The following is a 15,409-nucleotide window of genomic DNA, read 5'->3' on the forward strand; positions in this document are numbered from 1 at the left end:
CAATTCAAATGTTAGTAATAAAAATACAAATCTAACTAAACTGAGGAAGATAAATCTGTACATAGAATTTACAGTTATTGTTAGCAAGTTAATTAAAATCTCCTTATCTTGAAATTTCCTTTCCAATTGAATACCAATTGGATCATAGAAATCTGGATGGATTTCTATTAAGGATTGGGAAATGTTCAAAGGAAGAAATAATAGGCCAGATTGTGGATATGAGCTTTTAGATTCAAAGGCCTGGAAGAAATTGTTAGTGTTATGTGTAAATGTTAAGCTATTGACAATCTTCCATGAAGGAAAACTTTCCAAATATTTTTCAAATGAATTAATGAAAAATGGATGGAAATATTTCAAATGAAATGGAAAATTATTAATTAAATTGGATTGCTGGCAAATTTCTAAAAATACATTCTCATGTTGATATTGCCTTTGAGAAGATAGAAGCTTTTGATAAAAGATTAGCTGTTATCACTTAAGAATACTAATGCCAAAATTTCTCAATTTAGTTTGATGCATTACACAGGGATTCATACAATTGCAAACAGCAACACAGTGGAAATGGTTATTATCAATCCAAGCAACCCATGCGGCACTACTTTTACCCATGATCATTTGGTTAAGATTGCAGAGACAGCTAAAAGTAATTACTCTTGGGAGCATATCAAAGAAATGGATGGTTCTTGATTGGCACAACAGATATTCCTGATTGGTGTTATGTGGAGGCATATGGAAAGAATGGGAAAAATGTTCACACTGAAGCACCTTCAATAGAAAATGTTCTGCCTTGTGTAGATGTGGCAACAGCTGAACAATCTTTAAATCAGAGCAAAATAGTGAACATTTAGTAGACCTTATGAGGAGGATGTTGTCTTCATTGCCAATGATTGGCATACATCTCTTCTTCCTTGTTACTTGAAGATTCTTTCACAAATGCCAAGGTTACATATTGCATACATACCTTGAAGAATGGGGTCTATATATATATATATATATATATATATTCAGTTTGAAAAGCTTCAAGGCACATGAAAAGAGACATTTGAAGGTAGCAAAAGGCTCAAAATGAAAAAAATTTGGTTCAAAGCTGTGTTTTTGTAATTACACAGTAGTTTCGTAGCGCGCTACGAAACTGCTGTAAGTGAATTAGTGGACCAATTTTGAGAGACAAAGGGAAATATTTTCAAAGGGGAATCTCTGCAAAAGATCAATTACAAAGTGTCAACATTCAGCAAGGGCAAAACAAGTAGAAGGAGGACATTTTTGTTGAATTCTAAGCTACATGTTATAAAGGTGGAAATTGTTTCATAGCTAGATGATGCTTCAGGCAGCATTAAAGGAGCTATTTGTCTTAATTCAAGTGTGGGATCAGATTTCATGGTTGATTTAATGCATTTCATATGATTAAAGAGACAGCATGGTCAGCAGAAGGATTCGAAAATGAGCATAAGAATGAAACTCTAAAAAGGAGGAGTTTTGTTTCCCTGTTTTTACTAGTCAACTTCTAGAAGTGTTTCTGAGCATTTGAAAGCTTATCTCTAAAACGTGAAAGAGGTTTTCATTCATAAGATACTGAAATAAAAAAAACCTCTTCCACTTTCTTCAAATCCATTATGATTTGAGAGAAATGAATAATCAAACTTGCGCTACGAAACTGCTGTAGGTGCAAGCTTTCCACAGGCATATTTCTCTGTTTGACACCTGTTTTTCAAAGAAATATTTTGGACGGTAGGAAAGGTGTTTCAAAAAACCAAGAGAGGTTTTTGTTAAGCATGGATTGGTTCACAAAAGCCTCCTTCAGTTTTTCCAAATACAGTGTTTATGAGAAGTTATGAGCTCTGTCCCAAGACCTATTTTTCAGCCAGAACAGAGCAAGGGACAGTTTCCTAGTTTCTAGGAACAACAAAAGGATGAGTCATCAAGGGCCAGCTGGAAGGTTATGGGCTTCATCAAATTCGACTTCATGGATTTTTATGTGTCAAGAGGAGTGTTTAATGCTTAGATAAGGTTGTTGTAATCATGATAAGGAGTTACACTCCTAGTTGTATTAGGTCTCTAGGACTGCTAGTTAGGTGTCATTAGAATTTAATAGTTAGTTTTGAGTGTCATTAGGTGTCAGGTCAGGTAGAATTCGAATTTTCCTCTTCCTAGAAGAGGAATCTAAGCATGTAAAGAGTTCTATATATAGCAGAACATATGATGTACAAAGGGTTGGAAATTTTATGGAAAAGCTTGTATTTGGCCTATGTAAGACTCATTTTCAGTAATACATGCTTGACTTTACTTCTCAGGATTCATGAAGGATTTTTTATGTTCAGAATATGTGATGTTGTCCTTTTATTAATTCTTACAGTGGTATGGATGTATAATCACTCAGAATTCACTGAATGTGCTCTGACTTCCTGTATACATTTATAAACTGTGTGGTCCCATATGAGTTTATGTTCTGAATGTTTAAATGCTGAATGCCCTGACTTCCATGTAGGGTTGAGTTCATTGTTATATTGAGGTGTTGTTGACTCCATAAGCCCAATGGATAGTTTTGTTTAATGTGTTTCCACCATTCATATTTTTCACAGTTGTTCTATAAGAGTTAGCCATCTTATCTTTAATCAAAATCATTAATCCATCAAGAGAGAGCCCTCTCAGGTTGAGGAGGCTAAGCTTCAGCCTAAAGTAGGTTGAAATAGTTACTTAGAGTTAACCTGACTAGCAGCCTATCAGGATCTGATTTTGAGATAACAAGCATTGATTGAAATTGAAATTGAAATAGCTTTTTATGCTCTTGATTATAATATAAAACTTCAATTTTCAAACAGGGCAATGCATTAATTGAATGTTTGATAGTAAAGTGCTCAATATGCCAGCATAAAGTGTCAAAAATCTGAAAAATAAAATTAGAAATAAAATCTGATTTTAAACAAAAGAAGTGAGGAAACAAAAATAAAATGAAATCACTATTGTTACAACTAATGTTACAGCACAATTGGGATTGTTTTGAAATGATTTCTTTTTCACAAGGATTGGCTAGAATTATGAAATTTGAGTAATTGCCAATTCCATCTTGTGAATTACGATTATGAGTAGGAATGAGAGCTTGATCATGATATGAAGCATAAATTGGAATGTTTTCTTGAATAGTGAAATCATGAAGATAATTTGCTGCTTTAGAATGAGGATTAGTTGAAATAATTTCTAAATTGAAATGTTCTTCATTCTCAGATGTTATTTGAATTTTCTCATGAGGATTCTCTTGAGAAGAATAGAAATCAACATCCTCAATGTCAGAGTAATTATCATAAACGACTTCACAATATTTTCTAGAATTCCCTTCGATCTCATCCAATATATCAAAACAATGAGGAATAAAAATTTCATGTTCATTAATGGCAAAAGAATGATCAATAATTGTTTCTCTATCTTGATAAAAACTTATTGGTAATTCATTTAGATCATCCTCTTTATTTTCTGAAACATCATTAATAGCAAAAGGGGAAAAATTACCATTATTAAAAATATCAGGATAAAGGGAAAAATGTGAATCTGAAATAATGCAATTAAAAATGTCTCTGTTTGAGAACTCTCATACATTATGCTGATTGTAAATTTCAGATTCTAAATCATTCCTTTGTGTACTCATGCTTTTTTGAAGAAGGCTGCTTTACTGTTATGATTTTGACATTTGTTCATCATGGAAAAAATCAGAAATTTGTGCAGTAGTTTTCATGTTATTATTTACTTTGATTGCTGCTTGTACTTGTTGATTTGCAATCTGATTTTCTGAATTGACTGCAGAATAATTTTCAGATTCCAAGGTAGCTCTTTCTTCAAAATTGCTGATGTTTTCTTCTTGCCTTTGAATAGAAATATTTTCCAAGCTTTGTGAAATCATTTCATCACAATTTATTTGGACATCCATATTGGAATTCTCATTTACATTAAAAGGGGATGAAACAAAACTTGAACTAATTTCATATGGATTGGGAATGGGAGGAAGAGAACAAATATATTCAGACCAATCTAGTGATTCTTCTTCCGTAGGTTTATCTTCAACTCTAAATCTTAAACAATTCAAGTGAAATCGAATATTAAAATCATTAACAGACTCATTTTCAAACCTTCGTAGATATTCAATTTCTTCACATACCTGTTCATAATCATAGCCGTCAAATTTACAAATGAAAATTGTAACAAATTGATCCCAGTTACGAATTGAGGCAACTGGAAGAGTTTTACACTAGTTTCTGGCTTTTGCCGCAAATGTGAGAGTAAAAATTCTGCATAAAATGCCTTCATCAATTCCTTGAAAATCATAATTTGAAACATTTTGAATAAATTGAAATACAGGATTAAAAGCAGAAAAGTTTCTCTTATCATTGAACTTTACTTGAGACAAGAGTCTTACCATTTCGGGTGGAGTATTGGAAGATGCACGTCCATGGATACAACTCCAAATTGGAAGTTTAAGAGGAGTCATCGTAATTAAATAAAGTGTTAAATTGAAAAGACTCCAATAGACAAAAAATCTCAGGCCCTCCTTCTAGCGCCAAAAATGTTGATGCCTCGAAAATCGCTGCATCAACATCGAGGAAAACGACCCGGTCCGGACATTAAAGCAGCTCCTTTTCCATTTGGTGTGGTGGCTCCGACTGGTTTAACTAGGTCTAGTTACCTTCTCCCTATCGTTATTGGTTTATTATATATCTTTAACTACCAATAGACAGGGATATCAGATCAATTCTTCTTGCTGATCAGGCAAGAGAATGACCCTTAAGCTGATTTGGGTTCAGCCAAGCCACAACTAAAATTTTGCTTCTTTGAGAAGAGGACTTAAAAGAATGTAGAAATTACTCTAAATGCAAGCTTATTCTAAGATGCAAGCAAAAGAAACTAATCTTAATCCTATCTTAATTAGGCAGATATAGATCTAACCCAACCAAGAGCAAGATATTTAAAGTATTGGGATTTTAAATATGTCTTGTTTATAATGAATATCAAGTTAATGAAGTAGTTCAATTAACTGATATTATGGATATCAAAACACATCCTATTGAGACCTCTTAACTGAAATAATAAACCAACAACATTTATGAAGTAATTCACAAAAATGATATTAATTATCAAATCAATAAATCCAATAATTAAACAATAATATGTGGAAATAGTTCACAACAAATTACCATTCAATAAATCAGTTTTATAAGACAGATTTCTGAGTAAATAGTTACTCAGAAATTAGATTTCAATTCATAAGAACAGAGATACCTAAGAACAACATTGAGACAAATTACCCATATCGACAAAAGTGCACAAACATGAATAAAATGACACATTTCTATTATTATAAAAATGAAACTGATATTTGAAACAATAGTATTAAAAATACCAATTTATTGCATCCATTTCTCTGTCCCTGGTCTCCAACAGCTCTTTACATTGCTTGAACTTCTACCTTCCAAACTAAAGCCACAATAGTGCAAAATTTTCCCATCATGCATAATTCAATATATAAAAGAAAAATCCTCAATAATCCCCAGATCTGAGATTTTCTCTCTTCTCTCCTACAACTCTAAATTCCTATTACAGAAGTGCTTTTAGAAGTCCAAAATTGCAGATGAGAGTAACCTTTATTACATTTTGCAATCTACTATTTATAATATTTCCAAAGGAATCCTTGAGAGGAAAGTTTGTTGAAGGTAAATCTGTCAAATCCAATTTTATTTGCTCAAAAATTCTAATTTTCAATTGCTAGAGCATTCTTATTGACTGAGATCATTTTCTCCATATTTCTTCCACTGTTTTTCTGCAAAAAACAAATCAAAATAAATTAAAATGCAACAATAAAATCAAAATGTCATTGCTCGCATTTAAAACAAATCCAATCAAATACATTTAAATAAATAATTGAAAATAAAATGTAAGCTTTCTATTGATGCTTGAGATGGTTTAATTAGCTAAGGATATCATTCACGAGTAAATTTGCAATTAGAAGAGGCTTGGGCAAATGAAAATAAAACTCAGAAAATTGATTTTGTTTTCAAAATTCGGAGCTTGATCTTCTACCTGATTTTCGACCCAATAAATGACCAAATATGTTAGTGAAACCTCCTCAGAAATATACTCATTGATTTTATCTTTCCAATGAGCTGTCCTGGGCCTCATTTGGCCAAGTAAAACTCAATCTATGGGCCTCCAAAGTTGGTGAGTCAATTCTGGCACAATTCTAGAATTTCTGTTGTTGGGCTAAAAATCAAAATTTTTAATTAAAAATCTAATCCTAAATTAGACTCTAATTACCTAATAATTAATTCTAATTTATTTGTTAATTATAAACTAAACTAATTAATTAATAAATTATTTATTAATTAATTAATTTAAATTTAAATTTAAATAATTAATATAAAATTTATTATTATAAAATATTAATTTTAATATTAAATATTATTTATAATATTATATTAATACTACCCCATCACTCCATTTCCTTTTAACTCATTCATACGAATGAGTTTAAAACTCAAAAACTAAAGGAGCAATAAAACTTAGGTTAATGTGTTTGAGTCCTTTTTGAGAATCGGCAATCGGGGATACGAGGCAATCGACATCGGGGATATGAGGGTATCGACAATCGGGAGACCTGAGTTCATCGAGGGTTTTAAGAAATGTATCACTTGAAAACTCCCGATGTGATATTCCGATCCGATGTAATAAAATTTTTTTATTTTATATATATATATTTTTATTAAATTTGTAATTTAATTAAATTAATTATATTTAATATATTAATTAATTTAATTGATTTAAAATTTAATATTAAACATTAATTTTTATTTTGGTTTTATTTTTATGATGTTTAGTTAAATTATGAAATTATCTAAACTACAACCACTTTGAAATTTTGATTTTTCGAGATTATTAGTTTATTTGGAAATTGGAGTAAATTTCTAAAATCTTGATAATTCATGATTTAGTTGAAAAATGAAAAATGTTAGTAATAACTAACTAGGGGTTAATATTTGAAATAAATGCGTTATTGAACTAATTTATTTACAAAATGCAATATTCTACATTTTATGCATTTTTAACCTAGGCTAGATAAATGACAAGACTTCAAAGGAGTACCATTTTCAAACCAGTTGACCAAATGAGGCGAAACAAATGTCAATGGGAAGCTTATAAAAATCGATTCTAACAAAGCAATTAAAACAAGAATCCAAAGAAAATGAAAATTAACAAGAGCATATGATAATCAAAATAAAAAATCCTAAAAGGTGTTTATCCAAAATTTTTATAGAAAGGGTCTCCATTATTTGAAGTGAACACATCAATAATGGGGGGGTTGTGTTTTTACCACAACAGGACCCGATGGTCCTATTACAACACTCCCTAAAAAAATATCGCATCTGCTCTGTGGGTAGTAGGGAAATCGGCTATGTTATGTGCAAACCTCTGAAAGTTGTGATTGCGGGATTAAAGGTGATGACATGGCATGTGGGACCTCCATGTGGGTATAACATCTTTTATATGGTTTCCGTGAAAAATCAAGTCTATGGATAAAAGACTCTTCGATATATAATTTTAATAGACAAGTCGGCCCCTTCACCTTTTGAATGAGTTGTTTTGATTCATTGGCAGAACTCATACACACACACACACACACACACATATACAAGTTGAAACGATTCATTTAAGCGAGGCGTATCAGGCATCTATCACAGAGAATAAGGAAAGTTCACAACTTGTGAACTGGAAGAAACAGAGGAAGTCGATGGTCTAGCAGATGCAAATGGTGTAGTAGAGGCTGAAGGTCTGGCAGACGCAGAAGGTGCAGTAGAAGCCGAAGGCCAAGCAAAGAAGGATGCTGAAGACAAAGTGGGAGGACAATATTTTTGGCTTGATCCATCTTGAAAGATATGGTCGGAGCCCTTGGGGTTGATACCTCAAAATTGGAAGGATTGGTGTCCCTGGAGTTGGTGCTCCTAAATCCAAGGTTGTTGCCTTGATAAGATAGGGTTGAAGCCCTAGAGGTTGGAGCCTCATCAAAACCAAGTTCGAGCTTGGAACACATTTATATTGTATTTATTATTTTATTCAATAAAATTATACTTATACATTTCTCTATTTAAATTGTGAAGAATTAAACTGGTAATAATAGCAATTGAATGAAAATACTGATTCAAACCCCCCCCCCCCCCTTTCAGTATTTCCAACATGATTACGATTTTGCTTGCGTCATGTGTATGGGCATACCGCTTTGTTTTCGGTGTCCTATGTCATTGGTTTTCTCTTGCTTTCTTCTTGGTATTACCTTTTATGTTTTGAGAGTATTTGGAATTGGTTGGGAAAAGAGAAAAGTTAGTGGAGCTCGAGGAGAGCTGAATGAAACACAACAAATAATGTAAAACTCAGATGAATTCGGTGCATGTATAAGGGAAGTTGAAGGAAAGAGTATGACAACCAGTTGGATTGGTTGGGTCCATTAATGTAAATGGACGATGGCAGGACAATCACGAGAAAAGTAATTAGGAAAGGTGAAGTAAATGGATTTGAGGCACTCGATGCCTTGGCTACGTTGGGAACGATTGTTCTCAATGTTGTGCATGGTGTGCATAGATAAAAGGAGTTATCTTAACCTTGACCTTATGACATCTGGTAATTATGTTGTGATCATGATTATATTGATGTCTTGTTGTAGTTGCTGCAAAATCCCCTCCGAAATTTCCAATCCTTAAAAATTTTAGAGCCACTTAACTGTTTCCATAGCTACCACCCATCCTTAAAATCTTCTCGGGAGCCTGGAAACCCCAGAAAAGTTTCAAAAGCCTAAGTCTCTACCTCATAAGACAAACCAAGTCCATAATCAAAGTCTAGTCAGCAAGTCGCAGGACAAGGGTGTGATTGTTTTCTCCTTTTGCGACCCATGCGACCATGGACCTCACCAAATCGATAAGTCGAAAAAGTTGCAAAGATAATACTTCCTATTGTGCGACCTATGCGACTAGTGTGATCATGTGACCCACTAAGTCGTTGGGTTGCAAAGGTGGCAGAGGTCTCCCCACCAAGAAACGCGACCTATGCGACTTGACCCTTAAAGGTCATAAGGGCCACGAGGGTCGCAAGGATCACATTCTGCCCTAACTTAGACAGTGCAACCCATGCGACTGCCACACGTGTGACCCAAGCTATAAATACTGGCCTCAACTGGTCATTTCATAGCTCTTCTTGGTCGCATGAATAATAGTGAAGCTCGGTGATTGGACATGATGTGTGACCCTCACACGTAGCTAACCTTTCTACTTCCTAGAAATAATTTCTTTTTTCCATGTGTCCTCTTTTGCCCCGTCTTTGCAAGTTCCCAACCAAGAGGGTTTTATTCGTGATTTGACCTCATTTTGGCAAACCCTATATGAGTTGTTGTGTAGCTTCATGAGCCTCTCTAGGTATCTTCCATGCCCATTTATGGTCGCTAGCTAAACCGCTATTCCTGCAAACCAATTCATCTACCCCTGGTAATCCCCTTTGTGGGTCTATTTTGAAAATTGTGACACAAGACTCACAGTTGTTTTGTGCAAAGGATCATAGGCCCTAGTTTGAAATGGATGAAATGTAGTCCACAAGAGCTTGAAGGTTGTGGCCTTTAGTGGGTGAGTGGTGGCTTTCCAACAAGTAGTGGCTTGATGATTCAGGGAGTGGCGGCTTCCTTTGGGTTGTGGCTTGAAAGATATAGGAGTGGTTGCTTACCCTAGGTGGTGGTGTAGGAAACTATTGGGTGTGGTGGATTCTAGTAGGTAGTGGCCTGCATAGTTGAGAGTGTGGTGGCTTTTAGGAGGTGGTGGCATGCAAATTTTAGGAAGTGGTCGCTTTCAACAGGTAGTGGCCTCGAGTGAGTGGTTTCTCACTTGCATCACAAGTCAGGGCTTGCGCACTAGTGGTGGTCAATGCATGATGTAAGAGAATCATTTATGAGAAGTAGAGGAAGACAAGTAGATGGTGGTTTTTTCCGAAAAGGGCTTCCACCTTATTTCCTATGTTGATGTGTTTTATGTGTTTTTTTCTCTCATGTTTATGTATGCTTATTTTTATATATCTCTCATGCTTTAATTGTTGTTGATTATATTTCGTGATACTGATTAATGACACAGTTAATTGTGAAAGAAAAAGGAAAAATGTTTAATTGATTGATCCATCGGTAGAATATTGATTCACCCTCACCTCTCAGTATTGTCAATCTTCCAACGTTTGGTATTAGAGTAGGTGATTTTAGGTGCAGCTTGGCTGCTAGAAGGTAGATTTCTGTATATTTTTGAATTCTTTTTAGGAATGGATCATCAAGGAGTGTTTCTTCTCATTGCTTCAAAGTACTAGGTATGGAAAGAAAAAGTTAAATTTGAATTAATGGATTATGGATATGACATTTGTAAGTTTGCATGTGAAGGATGTGGAAGAGATCATATTCCAGCAAAGGTGATGCAGCGTAATTCCCAAGTGAAATGTGTGATCTACAAAAATCTTCATAATTCATATGTGGAGAAGATAGTAGATCTAACATCTGGTAAATAAATTTGGGAGAGATAGTAGATATGAAATCTGACATCTGATATTTTTGTATTATATCTCTGTTCTTAGACTCATGTGTACCCCTTCAGATTAGGGGGGCTGAATGTTGGACATCTAATCCACAAAGGGTTGGTGTGTAATGTGAGAAGTCACGGGAGTCTAATAGACCACTTGGTATATGAAGACCAAGGATCACAAGAATGTTGCAAATGCATATCATCTGAATAGTAAATGAAACTCACACTTATCTTAATATATTGTCTATTCATGTGTGTGTTTAACAATATGGCTAGCCCATTTTCAATGAATAATGAATTGTGGTGGTTAAGGCAGGAGGGTCAACTTTCGAGTGGGATAACTTTTGTATATAGACTCTAATTAAGGAAATTCTTACACTATTGGAAAAATCTCTATGTGTATAATAGAAAAAATATGCGTAGTGCTTAAAAAATGAATTATTAGCCCCAAAAAGTGCCATTTGATGCCTAAAACTACTCCAAGAAGTTTACAGACCCCAATTTGCCAAACTTGGTCTCACCGGTAAAAATGGTCTTATGAGTTGATTCCTCCACTTTTTCCACTCTAAATAATAGAGATGGATTATAAACAATATAGTGATCCAATCTAGATCAAGAAGGTGATGTATGTTTAGGAATACAAGATCCTAATATAAATATTAATAACATTTAGAAGATAAATTTGATCCATATGATGTCAAATTCAAGAGCTATTTTAGTAATTAGTTGTAGAACTTATGGAGTTGTTGGAATTTTTTGTAATCTAGAAGTTTAATATTCCATGTATTTATGTAAGCCTTCAAGCATGGATTTAGTTGTGTGGCTAAGACAAAGGAGGTCCCAAACTACTTGAAATCAGATTAAGAGAGTCACCAAGATAAACGAGTGAATTTAGTCTTGAAAAGGGACATGAGTAGAAATTAGAGGTAGATATATATTTTAGAGAAATTTCATGTACAAAGTTGGTTGAAATGAAATAGTGTGTTTATGTTAACAAGTATTGCATGTATCTTTGTAATTGACAGGTCTATTCATAGGTCAATGCAAATTATAATTGTGAGTGAAATTATACGATCTTTATAAAAATAATCTACATGCATATTTTGGATCAATGGAGTGATCATAATATTGTATAATTCTATTTTAGTTAGGTAATTCAATAGAAGGCATGCTTTTCTAGAGATTAGTGACCATGTGGATTTTTTTCCTAGAATTGGAGGCTTATGAGGCAAAGCTCCCTATATTGGGTCAGGTCTTATTATAAACACGTTTTAATTAAATATTCCAAAATACCAAGACTTGACACCCAAAACATCATTAGATAGGCACAAGTGCATTATATAACATTTCTGTCAATATCAAGGCAAAAACATAATAGGGCCCTTAGAAAAAGGAGTTTTTCTTGGTTTCCTAAAATTCCAATATCCTGATTACACATCTCCTAATACCAACACCAAAATTCTCGATCATTTCATATGCCAATCTCTTGAAATCCTAATGATCCAAGGTTCCATCTGCAAGGTTCTACACATATGATCAATATGAGTCTTCGTTTTAAGAGTAGCACATTGAGAAATTCCCTATACCTCAGATCCAAATATCTCAATATCTAATATCCCAATATCCTAGGGAACATATTTTAGTTGACCAAAATGTTTTCTATCTTTTAGGAGTTGAAATTGTTCATTTATTGTAACAACTCATATTGGATTATTTGTAAAGTGTTTTGGCCATGTGTTTAAGTTTCAAAATATTGATCATATACTAGAACTTGATAAACAATGATGATAATTGATGTAAATGATTATCTATCACTTGACATTCTATCTATACTGAGACATAAATGTATTGGGGAAATTTGTGAAGTGCATGGATCCCCAATATCTTGGTGAGTCAACATTCTGATATGATTTATAATAAAGATGAAGGTAATTTCAATTGACTCCTATGGATTGATAGAGGTTTGCAAATGTCGTGAAGCATTATAAGAATTAGTAGAGGACAAAAACTGAAAGAGTATGAGTGTAGAAGTAAAAGGTCATGGTTACATTAGAATTGTTTTGTATTATTGAATTTATATAGTTCTTTTTCTTTGTTAGACATAAAACAAATGGTTTTCAAAAATGTTGGTATACACTTAGATAGAAAATTACAACCAATTTGATTCCCTTTCCCAACAAACACATACATTTCTTTGCAAATTCCAATACAAAGTAAATTGTCTATCATGTCAAATGTGATGTATAAAATTATATAGGGTTGTCAAAATTTAGTATTTTTTTCTTTCTTTGTATTTAGTAGGTGTGATGATGCATCTACATCCATTTGTCAAACGCGCTCATTAAATCATGGGAAATATATGTTTTGTATGTGTGGGTGATGAAACATTCTTTTAATTTGTCCACTTCTTGTACTTCTTGAACATAAGATTGATATGTGGATATTAACATTTATATAAGAAAATGTCATTTCCCTACATAGATTTTGGTTGTATAATTAATGAAATATTCTTTTAATTTTCTCACTTCATGGACATAAGATTGATATAAACATATTTACATTTATACAAGAAAGTTCCATTTTCCTATTTGATAAAAAGAATTTTCTAAAAATAAAGATTTGATTTTTTTATATATAGAATAAGGCATATACATTGTTTTGCCTCAAGATGCTATTGATAAATATAATATAAGTAAATATAAAATAAATCATTTATCCATTATTAAAGAAGCTATATTTGTTTTTTTTCTTTTCTCTATTCAATAATTAGTCGCTACTTATAAAAGATGAGTTTTTCATTGACCATCTATATATTAATTTATGAGTTGGCAAGAAACAATCAATTATTCTTGAAAATTTAATATTACATATTAGATATTTTATTATTTTTAAATATTTAAATTTATTTATATACAATATTATTAACCTATTTTTTGAAGTCATATATGGCAAAATTGATTGTTAAATTGAAACTTGCCCACTATTATAAATTTGATAATTTTATATTAATGTAAACTTGCCAATTTTGATAATTTCGATAATTTTTATATTAATGTATTATAAGAATTTGGATGTGAAAAGTGATGCAACAATTGTACATATCATTAAATTAGAGTGGAGGCAATGCCATTGTATGGAATGGAAAATGACACAGTAGGTATACATACCGTCAAATTAGAATTGTGAGAATATAGAATGGGGATAACATTTAGATCAACATTAATTATTTATCTTTTTGTTAAATCTTTTTGTAATTTTTAATTGTTCTCTTTTTCCCTTTTGTTGAATGCAAAATGTGTATAAGATATAAGTTCATTTCATGGCTATTCTCCCGTGTCAACATTACCAAACTCGGCAAAATAATTCTACAAATAGCTACATGATATGAATGTTGTTTTTTGTTTAGGAAACATATTTTTGAAACTTGACTATTATTTCATGATTTGTTGATTTACATCAACCTACATTTATATGCTTTTTGCTTTTTGGTTGTTAAAAAATTATATGCTTTTTGTTTTTTTTTTTTTTAACGAGGCAATTGCGTAGTGGTAGTCCCTACAGTGTTGTATGTAAATAGTAAATAATTATAATAACAATTAGTTTTTGGGTGTTTGGACCAATTCTGTGCTTGGTTTGGATAATATTGACATGATGATAATGATTAAGTTTTTATGAAATTACCATCATTGAAATTGTTTGAAGTGTAAAGTATTTTTGATGCTGAATGCACTTGCACATGAAAATCTGAAGACACAGTACCATTATCATATGATATTTGAATGCACGGAATATTACTGTGAATAGCAATAAATAAATAGAATATCACTGTGAATAAATAAATAACTTTTTGAATGCATAGGAAATTTTGAAACCGGGTAAAAAAACACTAACTTATTATGTTTGGGGCATAATCATATAAGCAACATTCTGCATTAGTTTCAAAGAGTGATTCTATTTTTTTTTAATCAATGTTTTATTGATACAGGGATCTCATAATTTTTTATTGATACAAGGATCCTAATCTGGTTAGAAGAATTGGAACTTATTTTGTATCAATGTATTTTTTTTAATCAATGTATCAATGTTTTATTGATACAGGGATCTCATATTTTTTTATTGATACAAAGATCCCGATTTGGCTAAAAGAATTGGAGCTTATTTTGTATCAATTTATTATTAGTCCCTGCCATCTAGCAATGGCCAGGGACTATAGTAATCCATCTGCGATGGTATAGCATTAATTCGAGGCGCTGTGTTGTTAATTTAAGCGGATTATGGCAGGGTGACCAAAGTTTTCGAATGCCGCTGTGTTTACCATTGTCGGGATAACCAAAGTTTTCGAAAGTGACCGTGTTTGCCCTCTTATTTGGCCTCTTCCCGAGGCGGAAGAGGCTGGACCATAGGTTTATTTAGCTTTACCGTGTTTATTATATGTGGCGGTCGACGTATTCATATTAATGTTACAGGTATGTTAGCATTAGTTCGCTAACATTTGTTTGCAGGTTTGTTTGCAGGTTGGCTATAGCAGGTTTGTTTGCAGGTTGGCAGCTGTTGTGCATGAGGTGGTGTACGTGTCGATGCAAGGTGGTGCAGGTGTTCTGCTGGGGGATGGTCTTTCATGTCGGTCAGAGGAGAGCTCGCAAGCAAGAAAACTGTGGCTGGTAAGTTCTTTGTCTCCAGTTCGCAAGAGAACTAGGTATCATCAACAGGGGGGATATCATTCTTGTGGCTGGCAAGTTCTTTGTCTTCAGTTCACAAGAGAACTGGGTATCACCAACAGGGGGATATCATTCCTGGGCCTGATGTCCTCTCGGCTGAGGTTGACCAGTGGTAAT

Source organism: Pinus tabuliformis, chromosome 9 (assembly GCF_031772625.1).
Source record: "Pinus tabuliformis cultivar Carrire ecotype Pingquan chromosome 9, CPIR1, whole genome shotgun sequence".
NCBI classification, from domain to species: domain Eukaryota; kingdom Viridiplantae; phylum Streptophyta; class Pinopsida; order Pinales; family Pinaceae; genus Pinus; species Pinus tabuliformis.